The sequence below is a fragment of the Pinus tabuliformis genome, chromosome 4_1 (assembly GCF_031772625.1).
Source record: "Pinus tabuliformis cultivar Carrire ecotype Pingquan chromosome 4_1, CPIR1, whole genome shotgun sequence".
Taxonomy (NCBI): Eukaryota; Viridiplantae; Streptophyta; class Pinopsida; order Pinales; family Pinaceae; genus Pinus; species Pinus tabuliformis.
The window spans coordinates 594,878,232-594,899,021 of NC_142303.1; the positions used below are offsets into that span (position 1 = coordinate 594,878,232).

At 34.6% G+C, this 20,790-nt stretch overlaps 1 pseudogene; it reads right to left on the bottom strand.

Annotated features, from left to right (window-relative positions):
* Positions 1–1,091: 1,091 nt before the first annotated feature.
* On the bottom strand, positions 1,092–4,674 carry LOC149177377 (protein NRT1/ PTR FAMILY 5.4-like; annotated as a pseudogene).
* Between the last annotated feature and the right edge of the window lie 16,116 nt (positions 4,675–20,790).

The window sequence follows — 20,790 nt, forward strand, 5'->3', positions numbered from 1 at the left end:
ATATCCATATGAAATATCATAATATTATATCAACTTTATAGAAAAAAAATTAACTAAAAGTTATATATATATATATATATATATATATATATATCTTATATTTTCACTTTTGAGTATGAAAAAGTTGTATTAAAAATATTTCAGTACATAATTTAATTCAATCTCAAATTCATGCATATGTATATGGAGATAAAGTAAATGAAAAATATTATATTGTTGGTCATCATGAAATATTTCAATACAAGAGGACTAATTAAAAGTTGAAAAAAAAACAAATAGAAAGGTATATATAATTCATTTCATTCTTAGTATCAAATTAATATGCAATATTTAAAAAATATTATTAATAATAAAAAATTCAATTTAAATCATAAATAAAATATTTAAATATGTATACATTATATATATGATTAAAAAAAACTATATATATATTATATAAAGCAATTGGAAAAAATAGTTTTTTTTATTTATGGTTTAAGCATTTCAAGTAGCTTTACTATTTCATAGTGTGGCCATTTTTTTATGTATATTTTTTTATCATTTTTTTTAATTGGGTATGTTAATTGCAAGGTTAAGTGTGTAGTGTACATAATCCATGCTCTGAAGTAACTTTTGAAGACATTGAATCCATTTCATAAATTCAAAAATATGTGTGTACGTGTGAACGCTAATTACAAATTTAGTGAGCTTCTTGTATGTAAACTTTTTATTCATTTTTTCTACTTTAAAAGAGGTTTGCACCTCAAGATATTTGATCCCTCTGGGCTCTTGCTAGATCTGTAATTAAGATGGATCTATAAAGGAAAAACAAATATATATATATATATATATATATATATATAAAGTTAGATGTGAAGTTTTTTGATATTGTTACTAGTTATTGCTGATCACAAATTCGACTTTCTTCAATTCTCTTATAGTAAACCCCATAATCAAGATTTCTTGTATACTTGTTAGAATACCATTACAATTTTGACATTCTAAGAACATTGGCTTATCACATATACAATATTCCCAAAGACGATGATAATTATTTCAAATCAACAATTAGATATTAATTGCAACAATATATTTTGCACTGTGAACTCTCTTACACTTTTATAGTGAAATCAAAATCAACATTTTTGAACAAAGGTTGCCCCAGACCTCTCAAGTGCCTGAAAAACACTAAATTGAGACCTTTAGTTGCTAATTCAACGCATACAACTGAAAAGCCTTAAACTGTTCTCTTCCAGTATCTCGACATATGCTGATGAAGCGAGAAGTGATGTTGCCCTGCACGATTCCTCCCGATAGGAAATATTATTCTGGGCATTTTTATACTTATTGCAGCTGGTTAAGAACATGTAAATGCAAAGGTTGACTGCACTCAGAGAGGCTAGAAGCCAATAAAAGTAGTCTAAATGAGCTTTGTTCAAGTTGTCTGCAAACCAGCAACTTCCCTGGCTTCTGCAAATAAGCTTCTCAGTAACTGAAATAACGATGCTGCTAAGGAAACTACCCACCCCTAAAACACTCAGATACACCGCAATACCCAGGCTTTTCATGGTGTCTGGCATCTGATCATAAAAGTACTCTCGCAATCCTACTATTGTAAATACATCAGCTTAGAGCTATACCAAACAACGCATATTGTGGAAGCAGCAAAGAAATGCTCAATGGAATTGTTGCAGTGGGAATATCTACTAGTCCATTATCCTTTGCTTCCTTGATTCTTCTTGTCTTTGTCAACGCAGCAACAATCATTGACAGAGTGGAGATGAACATGCCAGTGCCTATCCTCTGAAGAAAAGATATACCCCGTTCATTCCCTGTCAAGTTTCTTGCAAGCGGAACAAAGATCCGATAATAGATAGGCAACAGTACAATAATAGATAGGCTAATAAAACACTGTAAGCTTGCAGCGGGGATCTCAAAATGTTTTCCAATCTTTCTATCCATTGTGGCGCCCTGTTTTGTGAAAAATGTTGAAGATTGTGCATAGACAACCCCAAATATCAAACATGACATCCAATTTTCCAAATTGGTGACAGCCCAAGAACAGCTTTCACCTCTTCAATTTCTTGGACTGTGCATAGTCGCCAATTACGGGTTGTTTTGCAATCATAGTCTAATTCATCTTCAACTGTGGCTTTGTCAAGAAACCTGAAACTCGAGAATGAGGATATCGATCACAAATCTCTCAGCTCATCTAAAACTGAAAAGAATTAGAGAAACCTGAAACTCGAGAATGAGGATATCGATCACAAATCTCTCAGCTCATCTAAAACTGAAAAGAATTAGAGTACACCCAACAAGAAGCAAGAATAACAAGACTGAAATGAAATAGAAATAGGACTTAGGGACTCATTGCACCTTAGTTGTGGTCAGGAAGTAGAGTGAGATATTCTATGCTATATCGCTAAAATCTAAATTGCCAGTATACCACACCCTGCTTCCTACAGTATTATTATTTCAACTATCAAGAGCTTCAGAAATTACCATGTCACATGCCAAAGCAACTCGACTCCATTAAATTCAATTTGCAAAGCAACTGTGACCAGTGATTGCTTACCTAAACTGATTAGTAGGCAAATACTGTCTTCTTGACCCAAACTTCAAAACTTCTCTTTCTGCAGCGGCAGCCACTTTTTTTCTTGATGAGGAGGAGAAACATTCCACTTGTGAAACTTCGCAACAAAGACATGGATAATTCGAGTGAGAGGACTACCACCAGGCAGTTTATGCCGGTAGAATCTGGTCCCACAGAAGAAGATAAACAGAGCTATTGCCATGGTCACGGCGGGAATGCCAAATCCCAGACCCCATCCAACATTGTCCTGAATATACACGAGTACAGTGACTCCTATAAAACTACCAATGCATATACCACAATTCCAATAGTTGAAGAATGAACTCTTATGCTCCTTCTCTAACGGGTGGTCCTCTTCAAACTGATCTGCACCAAATGCTTCTAAAGAGGGCTTGTGGCCTCATTGCCCCAGAGCAACCAGGTGCATTGAGAAGAAGAAAATCCCAATCCGATTCAAACTCCTAAGAGAGGCTGATAAAGTGACAAAAATTAATCCATGTAACAACCCATTGCAAGCAGTGTTTGTTACTCAGTCTCCATTCACGAGGCTAAAATTTTCAAACCCTGTTGTCCTTTTAAATAGGGGTTTAATTAGCCCAAAATATATAGCAAAACCTTCTTGTATCCATCAAATTTCGCAGGAATTCATTGGGAAGCAATTGTACAGATACAGAATTATCAATTTCGTAATATTACAACTTTAGAAAAAATGCCAGTGGGGTGCCAGATACTGGAAGGTCAACCCAATAAAGTAGTGATCAACTTTGGCGCTAAAAGAGGATTTATCCTTCAAGATCTATTCGTGGAAGGAACGTCCATGTTGGCTTGAGTGGGATGGTCCTGATTGACTTAATCCTGGGGCCGGGGCAATCAGATAAGGTTCCATGCTGTTGGACAGTTTGGGAAAGTATGAGATTTTGGACGGGTGACTTTTTCACAAGAAGTGCTTCCGCTATGTCACCATCTATTTTATGCTAATGGGTGTGATTCAGTAATTGTTAACCAGTCCATCAGTTCCATTTAACTGCCCTCTGCCCTGGCGGTATAGCATGAATTTATAAAGATGGGACATTGAAACTGAATACAAATTCTGGGTTGTTTTGAGCTTATCTCTCAGACCTAGCATCTGAATAGAAGGAACGACATTCAAACTTCAAACTTCTAATTTCTTGAAACATTTTTGAAAAGGAAAAAGTGAAAAAGAAATTACTTACCAGCGTCTAGCTGCTGTATACCTAGCTGTCTTGTCTGAGTTTTATAGGATTGAGATTCGGTGCAAATCTAGATTGTTTAAGATAAACCATTACCTCTCAAACCTAGCACCTAGGCAGAAGGAAGTCCAGTCAGAGCTCCCTCAGTGTATGTTTCTTGAAGCACTTCAGAAAAAATGTAAGAGAAAGAAAAAAATACCAACCAAACTTTAGCTGCAGTCTACCTTTAGCTGTTTAACATGGGTATCAAAGAAATGAGATTGGGTGCAAATCCTAGATTGTTTTGGTCAACTAGTTACCTCTCGGGATATGTTTACAGAAACACTTTGAAAGAAAAAAGAAATACTAACCATCAAATAGATGACAGAAGACAGGGCAATGGTCCAATATCGATCCAAATATGAATCTGCAACAAAAGCGCCAAGGAAGGGAAGGATGGCGACCACACCAGACCAGACATTCACATTCTTTGCAGCAGTAGTGGTGCTCTCATGCCTGACATCTGTGAGGTAAGTCACCAAATTTGAAAGAATGCCTGCATAGGCTAACCTTTCTGCTATCTCCACTCCTGTGAAGAAGATGATGGTAAAACATATAGACCAGAATATAACGGAATGTGTAAGAGAATACAATTGTAATGTTGATGACAAAACATTCGGAACAAACATACCGGCTACTACAATACAATTGAATGTATCAGAGAATAGAATTCAAATGAATTCATACCAATTATGAAGAGTGATGCTTTTCCTAACAGAGTGTCCATGGAAATCAACTGATCCATCTCCAACAAAGCCACTAGACGAGGAAGAGTAATCCTCTTCCATTACTGTGTGCTTAAATAGTTTTCATTGATTTCTTCTAATAATAATAACAACAACAGAGAAGAACAAAGAGGATGAACTATATCTTCTAATAATAACAACAATAGAGAGGATGAATAATAACAACAAGAGAGAAGATGAATTACATTAATTAGTTCAAAATTTTGACTAATAATATGAAATGAAATGTGATTAATATGATTAATTCGAAAAACATTATTAAAATTAATATAAATTAAACTTTAATAATAACAAAGAAGAGGTTCTAAAGTGACTCCCATGACTAGTTAAACCTTCTCATCAACCTTGATAGGTGATAGGGAATTGTTTAACTGTTTTTCTTTTTAAATGCTATTTTTGGTCGTACCTTCACTGTTTTCTCCCATAATTTCATTTATCTTAATCACCTGTAAATCTAAAAGTAAAACAGTTCAGCTACTCCTCTTACTTGATACTCCATGATTACATTCTTCTTCTAATAGCTCTTGAATTATTGTCATTTACGTGGAAAAATAGCCCTGGCAAGTGTGATGTCAATATCAGTAAGGACTGTAAGAGTTACAACAAGTATAAATTCTCATGACAGTAAGGAAAGGTGAGCAATCAGTGGAAATTTGGGTAGTATGGGAAAGTATTTTTTCATAGGATCAAACAAGTCTCACATGAAAATCAATCAATGAGAATTAAATATATGAAATTTAATCAAATATATCACATTCAAAAAGATTTTTGTGAATGCTTTAATAATAAATAAAATATTTGTGAATGTTTTAATGAATTATGAAAAATATTATAAAACAATGGCTAAGTTTTATTTAATGATATTATTATTGTTTTATAAGAACATTTTATTTAATAAGTATAAATTTTCCACAATATTAAAAAAAATAATAAATTTGGATTATGAAGAATTTTTAATAGTTTTTAGAAAATTAAAATGAATATTTTATAAAATCAAATATTTATACATTGGAAATTAACAAAATATATAATAGATAAATAAATGGTAGCAAATGTTTCAATTACAAATATGTTTTATTTTTTTGATAAATTTTGGAAAATATTATAGAAACAAGTGTTTAGTTTTATTTATTAATGTTATTTTGTTTTTGTGGAATTTTAAAATTGATGACTCATATATGTTACAATTTTTTTAGAAAGTGTGGATGAAATTCATCTTTGTATTCTCTTGGTCTCTTGAATCTTGCTTAACATTGATTTGGATTTGAGAAGAACAATAATCACATCTTGTTTATGTGCACAAACTTCTCTATTAAGAAAACATCCAAGAAAGGGGCTAGAGAACTAGATTATGGAGGACTTGGCATAATCTCTTGCAGTAATTTGAAATGATTGGATGAGACAATCATGCTATTTGAAATATTCATTAGTGGATTCCTGTAAATGAAGTATAAAAAATCAATATATGGGCTTTGTGTTTTATTTGGTGGGTGGGATTGTGTAGAAGTATGACAAACCTATATGGATATGCCAATACCTCACTAACCACATCTCTTCAAGAAAAGTTGAATATACACTAAAGTATCTCGTATGTGGAAGAAAAATGGATGAATTTTATATGTATAGTGTGGTCCTTTTGAATTTCCTACAAGGTGTGGTCTTTGTATGGTTGCTAGTGTTTTAAGGCTATCCCTTCAAGGGATGCCTTTTTTTAGTATATTCACAATTGATGCACGTTTAAATTATAGCTAATGTGAAATACTTCACTTTTTAATTTCAAAATGTGATTTTGCTCATGGGTGTTGGACTACATTTGGTACACATTTACTTCAATGAGATCAATTTAGATGTTGGTGATGTGGATCTCATTTGTCATTTCCACTATTAAGGGGTTTATTATTAGTAAGTTGCTATTTTATATTTTGTACGAAAAATGTAATGTGAAGTCACATTTAATTTTAGTGTATCATCTAGTTTCTTATAAAGAGTATTTGCTTAAGGTATGACGTAAACATATCATAGTTAAACATATTATCATTCTAAGATATGTTTTTCATTATTCCGTTAAGGCACAATTTAATGTAAAGGCCCTTCCTTTGGCACTTAGGTTGTTGTGCCCATTTCTATATTTGATGAATAATTTTTCTTATTAATATGAATAATGTTTTCCAAAAAAAATAAGTAACAATATACTATTTGATAGCTAGTGGTTGTATAGATATTTGGATATCCAAAACCATGATTTATCTAAATGCATTCAACATTTTATGCTAATATGATCATTTTTTGTGTTTGAAAGTTATATCATGATAATGTCTTTAGCGTGAGTTTCCTCAAAATTAAAATAAGGATCGAGTACTATTCAATTTATGTATGATCAATACAATATCCATTATCTCAAGAGTCATGTTTTTAACAACTGGTTTTAAAAGTTATGTATGTTATTTTTTATTGTTGAAAGGAAATGTTAAATATCATTAATTTAAGCTTTACATGGGAAGAATGTATTTTCCAACATATTATGGACATTGGTAAGTTATGAAGAGTCATTGTTCATTTTACTACATGACAATAATAATAATAACAAAGATTTACTTTTGATTTTGAGTTGGAAATAGGGAAAAACATGTTTTCTTAATTAGTTTGTAAGAACAAAAGAAATGAAGACTTGTTTATGCTCATAAGTTACTAATAAAAAAAGACTTTATTTATTTTCTAATTTGTTGACAACGAACAAATAAGATTGGTCTCTATTCTTAGTTAATTGCATCGAGAGTTGGAAGGTGCTCTATAGGCTAGTATAGGACAAATGTTATGTAACATTACATGACAATGAAAAATTAAATAACAACATGTGTACATATGTCCATACGACAATTTTTTTTTGTATATGTACATCTGTAGATGACAACATCTAAAAGAAACCAACGTAGATCCATCCTAAACTCGGATTGATCAAGCACCGAGAGGAACCAAATTTCTTTAAATGAAATTTTTTTAACATTTATATGAAATAATTAATTCATGACATGAAATTAGATGATAACAAAATTTACACGTTTAGAATTATGATCTCTCTATGTTTGATAGATTCTGGTTCTAAGATGAATCTAGGATGGTTTTGTTGAAAAATGTAGCAAGAAAGTCTCAATTTGATTTTTCCTTGGTCAAATTGAGAAAAATTGAATTTCTACATTGGCAGAAAACCTGGATGTAATTAACTCTTGTGACATGGCTCTTGTCATTCAGTTAGCTCAGTCAATTCGAGTTAGATGAGTTGGAGTTCAGTTAAGAATGTGTGATTGCTAATTTGTAGAAATCAAGGTCAGTTATTTCAAGTTATTTTCAGTTAAACTAGTTCTAATTGTTGGAGGAACTAGTGGAGGGTTAGTTGTGCAATGGGACAACAGCCTAACTCAGTGATCAATTAGCAAAAAATAGCTAGTGCATGCAGATAATTCGAGTTTCCTAGTTGTGGTGGAGATTCTAAGGCAGTGTAACATCAATTGTAGACTAGTCTTGAGTGTATAGGTGTTGCATGAAGTCATATGATCAACCTAGGGAATTGCGCAATCATTTTGGAGGAAATTCCTAAATAATAGTAACAACTCTTGGTTGAATTTCCATATAAAAAAATATAAGACCAAGGTCATGGGACACACATTCCAAGTTGAATGGTGGGAAAAAAATCCTAGTTGGTGTTCATTTTGTTTATTATGGCTAACAGAAAATTGGAAAAGGCAATGGCAAAGACTTTGGAAAGGCAAGAGGCATTATTTAGCATTTATTTATGAAAATAATGGAAATTAGGAGAAAAGGAAGGTAAAGGTTGCATGTGATGAGGAAAATGAAGGAAAAATAATGGAAACTGAAGAAAATAGAGGCCTCAATGATAAAATGGCTTTATGAGGATTAGTTCATGGCTTTTTATCAGTGTTAGTTTTTTGTTAGTTCAGTTTTGGAGCTCTCATTTTCTCCTCTCTCTCTCTCATACTCTTGGACACTTAGAGTTTTCTTCGAGCACTCTTGGAGGAGTGTGGCATACTTGGGATTTGGAGCAAGAAGGAAAATGAAGAGAAGGAAACCGCAAGAGGACATCGGGATCAGCAGCTACAATGGGTTTTTCTTGCAAGTACCAAGTTGCATGTATGATTTCCTTGATAGTTTTGGCACGCATGGCACATGCATGTGGTTTATTGGTTATGATCTGTCATTGACATGGAGGATTACCTAGTTTGACGGTGGATTTACCTATCCTTTCCATTTTCTGGATAGCCATGGTGTTGTGGGTGTCTTTCCTTTTGTTTTCTATTTGATTCTCATGTTCCTTATCGTTGTGGGTTGAGTTACTAGTTCCTAGAAGCCTTGGTTGGACAAACCCTCTAGAAGCCCTGTAACAACTTGGGTTGAGTTACTAGTCCTGGAAGCCTTTGTTGGAAAAATTCTCTGGAAGCCCTTGGTGGGTTGAGTTATAATAGCCCTAGAGGTCTTGGTTGGACAGACACTCTAGAAGCCCAACAACAGTGGTGGGTTGAGTTACTAGTCTTGGAAGCCCTGGTTGGAACAAACCCTCTAGAGCCCTGGAAAACTTGGGTAGAGACCAATCTAGTGATGGTTAGTGATGTCCAACCATGAGTTGGAATCACTCGTTAAGGTTTGAGGTGGTTTTTCCTTTGGAAGCCCTAGTTTGTTTTGTTGGATTTGTTCCATGAGATCCCACATTCATGCTTGGAATATGGCATGAGGGTGATTGACTAGAAGAAATATTTGGTTCAGCCAATCTATGGTTGGGTGGTATGTGGAAGTCCTAGACTTGGTTTCATTTTGCATATGTTAATAAGAGCTCCTCTCCTCTTGTATTTGATGGGTAAATATACTTGTTCATATTTGGTTTTTATGGTTGGAAGGAAACTCTAATTTCATTACATGGAGTCAGTATTGGATGACAATGGATTGCTAGAATATGTCAAGACAAATTTTGCAAAACCACAGGCATCTGATGCACAAAACCTAGCCTAATGGAAGAAAGATGTAGCCAAGAAGTTTAAAATAATCTTGGAGGGAGTGTGAGACCACATTATCTCAAATATCCATGGGAAAGAAACTCCTTTTGCAATGTGGAAAGCACTGACATAATTTTTTGATAATAACAGTGATCACAGGAAACTGGTGCTCAAGGATAAACTTCGAAATATCAAGATGCAGAAGAATGACACTATCCCCCAGTATCTGAGCAGGTTTTCAAACATTAGTGATGAAATTAATGGGGTTGGTTTTAATGTTGTAGAACATGACTTGGTAAACCTAGCTCTCCTAGGCCTTCCCAAAAGCTTGGCATAGCTACCAAGACTCGGTGAATTGGGAGGGAGAAACTACCGATTTGGGAATGCTTATGGTCTGATTTGGTACAAGAGGAGATAAGGTAGAATACCAGAGACGGTACTTCATCCAAGGGCAAGGATGAAGAAAAATTTGCATTGATTAAAAAGGGAACGAAGGGAAAAGGGAAGAAATCTCAAACCGAACCAGACTCCAGCTAAGGGGGTAAGAAGAAATATTTGTCCAAAATTAAATGCTTCAATTGTCATAAATTTGAGTACTATGCTACAAAGTGTCCACACAAAAAGTATGGTAAGAAGAACCCAGGAGGAGAAACACGTGAATCTTTGGCTTCACAGTTCGAACTTGACTTCACCCTTATCACATGCATGGCTAGCACTATGATGGCGAGTGTGTGGTATGTTGAGCCTCAAAATTACTCTTTCCCTAGCAACTCTTCTCATTCCTTTTCTTTGTTTTTCCATAAGAAAGATGCATTCTCATCACCAATAACTGGTATATACTGTCTTGAGGAGGACATTTAGTGATTTACATGCTATGCTTTTATGTTTTGCTATTTGAATAAATTTTTGTATATTAGCTATAGAACGCAGCCTATTCTGTAGCTAACCGATTGTTTTGTAGCTACTTCCATGCTCTAACAGGTTCCAGGTATCAGAAGGAGAAACCAGCTACATGGGCAACTCTGAAATCATTGTGACATGGACCCTGTCCTATTCATTCAGCCCAGGTTGACAAAGAAGATGGCATAAGACTACGGTCAATGGATAAGTCAAACGCAAAGAGACCAAGGGTAACATGAATTTGTTTCGTGGTTAATTAATACGTTTCATAGTGATGGGAAGCGTTATCCAAAGCAACTACCTGTACCTACAAACTCCAACAACCACCTGTACAAACGAATCCAATAGCCACCATGTCTTGGATTTATTTCTCGAGCAGCCGGGGAAGAAATTTTGCATATTTGTCTTCTACGTGTTTGGCTATAGCATGCTTTTCTCCACAAACAGTTATATGATTTCTCTTATAAATACCTGTGTAAAGGACCGAAGAAGTTAGCAGTAATAGTAATAGTTTTTATGTGAAATCAAAGTTCCAGACTCTGTAATTTTTGGACGTTTTGTTGCCCTGTTTTAATATGAGAAGACCACATGTTTTTATGAACATCTGAAGGAGTTTTCTTGGAGTTGATTGAGCAAGCGTAGCCTAATCAGTTGCAGAGGGCCCCTACACTAAAGAGGTTTTATTTTATTTTATTTATTTGTCTTCTTATTGTTAACTGTAAATTCATCATTTTCTTTCTGAAACAATGTTTATAATCGTTTTTCTTACTAACAGTGTTTATAATTTAGAGCAGTTTCCATTAGCTTGATTTCTTTTTAGTTCTTATCATTAGTTTAGAAGATAGAACTCAATAGTGTAATCTTGTTTCTTCAATCAAAAACTAATCTTGTTTCAGGATGAGAGTAGGATTGAATAGTTTACTTCATTTACTATTTTGCTAGTTTAAATTCTCAGTTAAACTGATCAGTGTCATTTACTGTCTTTGCCATTTCATTTTTAGTTCAAAATACTAACTCATGGTGTTAATGAATGTTTATGGAAAACCCTTCAAGTTGATAATTCATCCTTAACTAAGTGGTTGAACATTTCATCTATGCAATGAGTTATTTCTGCATCTCTGTATTTGCTTTCTCTTAGATTAATGAAGTACATAATTACTCAAATGTCATCCCAAGGAGACTTTCTCCAAAAATTGAGAGGCAGAGTAACCAATTATTTCATTTCGTTTTATTTCTATAATTAGTTAGACATCAATTGCAATTATCACTTTCAGTTCTAATTCATGATTTGGAAATAATGGTAAAATGAGAATAGAAACTTTGTTTTCATTTCCTTCTTAGCTTTGTTTCCATATCTTTCTTAGCTCTGTTTTCATTTTTTTTTTAGATTTTGAGCAGTCTTTAAGAAAATTAGATTTAGCTTTGATAATTTACATTGTAAATCATTAGGAATTAAAAGACCAAAAACCCCCAAAACAACATAAAACATACAAACAACGAAGTAAGAAGGGTTAGCTAGCACAAACAGTGCACTACACTTCATCAGTTTACGATACCCGGATTGATAATTTATGTAGAGAAATTTAGGACACTAAATTGACCAGAAATTTTGGCGCCATTGCTGAGGAAGTGTAACTAGGTAGCCTTATCTCTTACATTCAAAAAAAAAAATGACATGCATAGAGAAAGAGACTCTAAGGGTAGATTTATAGCTATGGGCAGAAGTTCAATTCCTACAACACCACCTACTCCACCAAGAACAAGAAAAGACACACCTCCATCCCAAACTCATACTCCTAGCCATAGGACTCCTGGAATTCCAGGGGTAGAAATCCAATCAAAAGAATCTCCTACTTCATCTACCAAGTCAGTCCTAGGGGAGAAAAATTTTGAATCTCCAACAGCAGGAATAGCCTTTTTCACCTCCACAGGAAAGCACATTTTAGTTGAAGAATTAGGAATACCTGGTGTGGAAGAAGAAGTAGAACCTCTCTCCCATATTCCATTAATAGAAGAACCAGAGGAGGAGGAAGTAACCCTGCAGGTTGAACCCTATACTGACTTTGAAGAAACTATAATGGCAGAAGAAGAACAAGATGGAGAATTCTCACTGTTTGGAGGAGGGGGTAGAGGGAGAGGTAGAGGAAATAATGGAGGAGGTAGAGGAAATGATGGAGGAGGCAGAGGAAATAGGGAAATAGATAATTCTTTTGGATTCCCTATAGTGGATGAGGAAACAAATGCCACAATGAAGAATATCTCACCTTCTGTCCTCCCAAACTTTTATGGGTTAAAAAGTGAGGATCCTGAAACATTCCTATTTGAGTTTGAAGTCTTGTGCAGAACCTATGACTATCTAGAAGACTCTCAAAAACTTAAGTTGTTCCCTTCAACATTGAAAGCAGCCGCTTTGAAATGGTTCATGGGGTTAGTCACTCAGTCCATTAGAACATGGAATGACATGAAAAAAACGTTCTTGGATAGGTATTTGGATTATTGCATTCCTACCAATCACAAAGATGAAGTGTTCAAAATGATGCAAAGAGAGAATGAAAACTTAGAGGATTTGATTGAGAGATTCAACTATAATTTGAAAAGAGCAAAGATGAACAATTTAGATGAGGATACCTTGAAAGCTCTTTTATTAAAAGCCATTAGAGATGAGTGGATATATATCCTTAACATGATGGAGAAGGGAGATATCTCTCAACTCCCATTAAATGATATAGGAGAATTATGTGTTCATCTCTCAAGGGGGAAATCTAACACTGGGAAAGGTCCAAGAGATCCTTCTCTTGTTAGAGTAAACAAATCTGCAACTGGATCTGTAAGTAGGGCAGGAATTGGTAATATGCTTGATGAATTTAAAACTGACATCCTAGGGAGTCTTAGTGAGCAATTAGACACCCTTAAGTTGCAAAACAAGCAGAAAACTGAGGCTGATGCTTTAGCCATTTTTTGTCCAAAATGTAGAAAAAACATGCTCTAAGAGAATGTCCTTTGGATGCAAAAGTTGTAGAAACTTGTATGATTTGCTCAAAAAGCCATGAGACCAAGGGTTGTCCTTCAATTCCAGGCCTTAAGGCTATCTTTCAAGAAGAAACAGTCTCAAATTCTGCAGAACCTCTTTGTTTTGTTGCTAGAATACCTTGGCAGAGGTCACAAAATCAGGGATTTAACAATCAAATGTATCTTCAGCCCCCACCAAATTGGAATTCTTGGCAGCAACCTTGGCCTCAACCTCAATCTCAATCTCAACCATGGGCACAAGGAGTACAAAATCCTTATGGGAGATTTTCTCAATATTATCAATATCCTCCATCATATCATAATTATCCTCCCCCACACATTCCACAACAAAATCAGCAGCCACAACTTCAAAATCAGAACCCTCAACTTTCATTACCATTTCCACAACAAAACCAAAATCCTCAACTCTTACTGCCATTTCAGCAAAAACCAAATCAGCTACCTACCCAACCATTACCAAACCCCAACAATAAAAATCCTCAGAATGCTTACATGGTAGAAGGACAACAATGTCCAACTTATACGATCACTCCTCTAGATCTTAATGATGTTTAATTGAGATCTGGTACGATATTAGAAAAGGAAAAACCTTCTGTAGTTATTCAGGAACAAGAAAATTTTGAGGAAGATTTTCTAAAGGTCAATAAAAGTTTTGAGGGAACATCTCTTCAAAACCAAAACATTGAAAAAGAAAAACAAAAAGAATCAGTGACCACAACTCCTATCATTGAGCAACCAGCATCTACTTCTACACTTCCTTTTCCTGAAAGATTACAAATTGATAGAGGAGTAGAAAAGCAGATTATGTTGCCCAATTATGATTTTCTAGATGAATTGAAGAATGTCTGTATCAAAATCCCTTTGCTACAAGCCATTAAAGAAATTCCAATTCTAGCCAAAACAATAAAGGAGTTGAGCATAAGGAAACCAGGAAGAAAAAGAAAAGGAAACAAAAAGAATTCACCTAGTAGGAAAAAAAGCAGACATAATGATGGGAAAAATTGCCATACAAAAATATGTGGATCCAAGAAGTCCAACTGTGAAAACACATATCAATGGAGTTGAAATTCCAAATACATTGATTGACTTAGGGGCAGCAATAAATATCATGAGCAAACAAACTATGGAGCAGCTCAAGCTTCCTAATCTTCTTTACACACCTACCTTACTGCAACTAGCAGACAGATCAGTAATCAAACCAGATGAAGTGTTAGAAGACATTTCAGTATCCTTAGATTCTTGTGAATATCCTGTTGATTTCATGATCTTAACTCCCAAGAACAATCTAGGAGGACATCCACTCATATTAGGAAGACCTTGGCTGGCCACAATTGATGCTTTTATTAGCTGTAGATCTGGTGACATGTATATTTCTAATGGTAATTCAACAAAAAAATTTACTCTATATCCTCCAGCAAAAGCAATCACAGAAATAGATGACAAAGAATGGATTGATGATGAAGATGATATTCAGCCTCTCTTTACTATTTCAAATATTAGTGAAGATAGTCAAATTTTAAATACATTGGAAAATTTTGAATCATCTTCAGAATATGACCATGAGCAATTTCAAGAAAAATCTAATGTTGAATATTTGTCATCTAGGCAGATGTCTCTCTATTCTATGGAAGAGTTTGGTAGCTCTACAATTGAAATTTTTCTAGGTAGGACATTGAACATAAACAAAAACTTGGAGAAACTGCAACAAGAAGAGCTAACCAAAACATTAGAAAAACATTCTGCTGCATTTGCATGGGAATACACCGACATGAAAGGCATTGATCCTAAGACTTGTATCCATCACATCTATATTGAGGAAAATTGTCGACCTATTAGACAACCTTAGAGAAGGATGAATCCAAATCTTAGAGAAATTGTGAAAGAAGAACTCCAAAAATTACTGAATGTAAACTTCATTTACCCAATTTCAGATAGTCAATGGGTTTCTCCTTTAGTAATTGTTCCTAAAAAGAATGGTAAATGGAGGGTGTGCATTGATTACCGAGAATTGAATAAAGCAACCCTTAAAGATCATTTCTCATCCTTGGATGGTTTTAATGGTTATAATCAAATTCAGGTAGCACCTGAAGATCAGGATAAAACCACATTTACTTGTCTATGGGGAACTTATGCCTACCGAGCACTTCCTTTTGGGTTATGTAATGCACCTGCAACATTCCAAAGAGCAGTACTAGGAATTTTTTTTGATCTAATACATGATTGTGTAGAGATATATATGGATTATTTTACAGTCTATGGGAATACATTTGAAGAAGCTTTGGAAAATTTGGAAAAAGTTCTTAAAAGATGTAAAGAAACAAACCTTTCACTAAGCCATGAAAAATGTTTTATGATGTTCACAGAAGGTATTGTTTTAGGACATCACATTTCAGGAGATGGGATTAAAGTTGACAAATCTAAAGTTGAAGTCATCTCTAAATTATCAATTCCTAATTGCCAAAAGGATATTAGAAGTTTTCTAGGATTTACAGGATACTATAGAAGGTTTATAGAAAATTTCACTAAAATAGCATCCCCACTCTTCAAATTGCTTACCAAAGATTGTGAATTCAATTGGAATTCTGATTGCCAGTTGGCATTTGAAACCTTAAAAACAAAAATTTCTGAAGCACCCATTTTAAGAGGTCCAAATTGGAAACTTCCTTTCCATATTTCGACAGATGCTTCAGATACAACTCTAGGAGCTGTATTGGGACAAAAAGATTTCATTCCTTATGCCATTTACTATACAAGTAATAATTTGACTCCCACTGAGTTAAATTATACAGTGACTGAAAAGGAATTTTTAGCTGTTGTTCATGCAATTAACAAGTTTAGACACTATATAATAGGCTATGAAACCTTTGTTCATATAGATCACTTTGCAATTAGATATTTAATGAATAAACCTATTACTAATGGCAAAGTTACAAGATGGCTTTTACTTTTGCAAGAATTCAATATTATTGTGCTTGATAGACCTGGAAAACAAAACACAGTTGTTGATTTCTTGTCCAGGATTTAGAATATCAAAGAAGATTCTCCGGTTGAAGTTAAGTTTCCTGATGAATATATTTTTGCAGTAACTATTCAAACTCATTGGTTTGCAGATATTGCTAACTATTTAGTCACAGGAAAGTTACCTTCACATTTGTTTCCTACAGAGAAAAGAAAAATTATTCAGGAAAGTGCAAGATATTCATGGATCACTAACGAATTGTATAAAACAGGCCTAGATCTTATGATCAGAAGGTGTGTCAGGGAAGATGAAATGCCCGAGATTCTTAAGGCATGTCATGATGAGCCATGTGGTGGACACTTTGCTGACAAAAGGACAGCCTATAAAATCCTTTCTTTAGGATATTATTGGCCATCCATCTTCAAAGATGCTAAAGAATATGTCAGGAGATGTGACAGCTGCCAAAGGGTAGAGAAACTTGCTCCTTCAAATGAAATTCCATTACAAATTCAGGTACTCATTGAACCTTTTGAACAATGGGCCTTAGATTTTGTTGGGCCAATTAATCCTCCATCTAAGCAAAAGAAGTATATATTAGTATGCACTGATTATGTCACTAAATGGGTGGAAGCCAAAGCATTACCTTTTGCTAATGAAAAATCTGTAGTGAATTTTCTTTTTGAGGACATCTTTACTCGTTTTGGTGTTCCAAGAGAAATTGTGATAGATCAGGGATCTCAATTTACATCTAACATGGTGGAAGGGCTTGTGGAAGAATACAAGATCAAACATAGGAAATCTACTCCTTATCATCCTCAAGCAAATGGTCAAGTGGAATCTACAAATAAAGTGATTGAAGGAATCATCACCAAGGTTGTGCATTTACATAGAAGAGATTGGGCTGAAAGGCTTCCTGAAGCCTTATGGGCCTATAGAACTACATGGAGGAACACAACAGGACATACACCCTATGAACTTGTTTATGGGAAACAAGTCCTGTTCCCTATAGAGTTCCAAATCAGAACTTTCAAGATGGCAGTCCAACTGGGACTAGATTTATCAGAGGCACAAAAGCATAGGCTGGAGCAATTAAATGAACTTGATGAAATCAGGCAAGAGGCAGTCCAAAGGAATAGTATAGTCCAACAATAGAGGGCTAAATAGCATGACAAATATATCAAAGACAAGAGGTTTCAAGTGGGAGATTGGGCGCTGTTATTTGATTCAAAGTTCAAGGATTTTCAAGGGAAGTTTCAAACTCATTGGCTTGGGCCATATGAGATTGAAAAAGTCTTTAGTAATGGAGTAGTGAGGATCAGAACAATAGATGAAAGTAAAACTCCTCTTCTTGTGAATGATCATAGATTAAGGATATATCAGAAACCAATTTCAAAAGAGGAGTACATTAAGATTTTCCAAGACAATTCTGAAATGAAGCTAAAAGAATTCTTCTTCTCCACTAACTTAGTCTTTATTTTTCCTAAAAAAAAAACAGATAAAAAAAATTAAATTGTATAAGGTTGAAAACCAATCATTGATTGCCATACTTATACAGAAAATACAGGGTGAAAATCAGAGGTTTCTGACACCCTATATTTTCCATTTTCTTTCTGTAATAAGTAGTGAAAAAAAGCTACAATCACTCTGTATTTTATATTCTGCAAATTCATCATCTCACCTCACTCCGTTTTATTTTTGTAGTTTCACTTCATCCCATTGTCATATTCCATCAATAAATTTCTCATTTTTTTTTCTTTTACAGCTTTAATTCCATTTTCATTTCATTTATCATCTTGTCTTACATCTCATTTCATTTCACTCACATAGCCACTTCCATTTCGTTCATGATCCATAAGCCATATTTCACTTCCTTTTTCACATTCTGGAGCGAATCTGATTCTGCAACTACAATTTGTTTATAAGTTCAAGCATAAGTGTACAACTCATAATAAAATCATGTATGCAGGGAATTGAAAGAAAAATCAATTTTTGAAGACCAACCATGCTCAAGGTACTTGTGGATCAACATCAAAAATTAGCAAGTGAAAGGTAAAGGTTCCAAAGGTAAATACAAAGATTTATTTCAAAAAGCAATTTGAAAACATAAGTTTGTATAGTATATATAATCACATGTCTCCTTAATCAACCATCATTTGATTTGACCGCCACTACATCTCCGCCATATCTTCCATCTTTAATGACAAACAGTCTCAATGATTCTTTCATAACAAAACTCTGCTTCCAACTCCATGACATGTACTTAAACGGTCCTCCACAACTCCACCTGTTAACGGTCAAGATGACGATGTGACCTACCTATCTATGACTCTCTAAACCCTTACTGTCTATTTATTACACGCAAACCCTTAAGTTTATCTCTCCTATAACACGTAGTCATTTCATATACATAGTCTTTCCATTTTCTATACACACAGTCTTTCCATTTTCATATATACGCAGTCATTTCATTTCCATACACACAGTCATTCTATTTCTTAATAGCACTCATTTCATAGACAGTAAGAGTAATTTTGAAGGTTAACCGAAAACATGGGATATGGGGCTTATTGTCAGGACAAAACCCGTAGGGGTAAAGTATATGGAGGGGTATCCACAGCTTAAAGGGATGCTACAGAAGGCCGGATGGTTAAATTTTATTGAGAAATTTGACGGCTACCACAAGGAAATTACCAAGTCTTTTGCAAGGTCATTTGATGGCACAAAAGTGGAGATAGGAGATATTAAATTTGCAGTCACAGAATCCTTCATAGCAAAAGCAACAGAGCTACCGAGACAAGGAGAAAGATAGTTTAAAAACAAGAAATTTCATGGTGAATCTTGGAAGGTGATCCTCAGAAACCCAGGTATGGATGTTATAGTATTTAGAAAGGGAATTCCTATTTCAGTACTCAAGAACAAATGGGGTAATATGCTATTGATATTGCAAAAATTCATTACATGTGAAGGAAGATTTGGGTCTATGTATGTTTACCATATACACTTATTAATGAATTTCTTAGAAAATGGAACCATCAAACTTCCCTTCTTCCTTCTAAATAGTCTAAGAAAAATGGCTACAAATGTCCAAAAGAAAAATGAATCCATAGAAACAACTATGTATCATCATGGATTAGTGAAGATACTAGTTGAATTCCATTTGAAAAGTATAGGGGATTCCTGGGAAGATTTCTTGGTAAGAAATTTTTTCCAAGATGCTCTAGAGTCACCTGAGGAGAGTCATGTTAAGAAAAGTAGGAGGAGAAAGATCAGTATTAACATTCAAAACAAATCTGGAACCTCCTCACAAGAGAATAATGCAGAGACAACTTCTAAACCAGAGGATAGAAAGCAAACTAAACGGAAAGGAAAAATGAAAGAGATAGCTGAAGAAATCAATGAAGACATTCTTGAACCTTCATCACCACAAGTAGATGAATAGTTACTCTCTAAAAGACTGACCAATATTAGGGAGAAAATCAAGAAAAACAAGGAGATAGGGAAGAGAAATAAGGAAACAAGAGAAGAAACCATAAGCTTCCAAGAACTGAGAAGGAGCTCTAGACTCCGAGGTAAGGTGAGAAAGGTAACATCAAAAGGATCCCAGTTGATAAACTTAGAGGAAGAAACCCCAGTTAAATCTCCTGACAGTATTCCACCTGAACACAGTCCACAAAACTCTCCTCCACAAAATTTTGAAGGCAACCCAAGCAAAGCTTCTCCTGGCATAGATCCAATACAGCAGCAAATTTATGATTACATAGAATCTCTGGAAAAGAAAAGTGCCTCAATGGATCTAGGATCCTCAGCCAATCCAGAACAACCTGTCAATCCACAAGAACCTCTAACTGACTCCCTCAAACAGGAAATCTATGAGTTGGAGATATTGAACAAGCATATCAAGAAAGAAAATATAAAGCCATTCATGACAATACAATACTGCACCTAGGGCTATGGTACAAGAAGAATAGGAAGTTGAAGAGGAAAAATAGGAATTTGAGCAGAACACTTATCAACCTCAAATACAGAGTTCTTATGAAGAAGCCCAGGATGGCAATCAGTGCAAGGAGAAGTAAGAAAAGGAAGTTGGATGTGCTGGCAGAAGTATCAGAACAGATGCAATAGGAGAAAGAAGTTCACATTTTTGAAAATTGCATGAGGACATGCAATGATTTTGTAGAGGGGGTATGTTGAGCCTCAAAATTACTCTTTCCCTAGCAACTCTTCTCATTCCTTTTCTTTGTTTTTCCATAAGAAAGATGCATTCTCATCACCAATAACTAGTATATATAGTCTTGAGGAGGACATTTAGTGATTTACATTCTATGCTTTT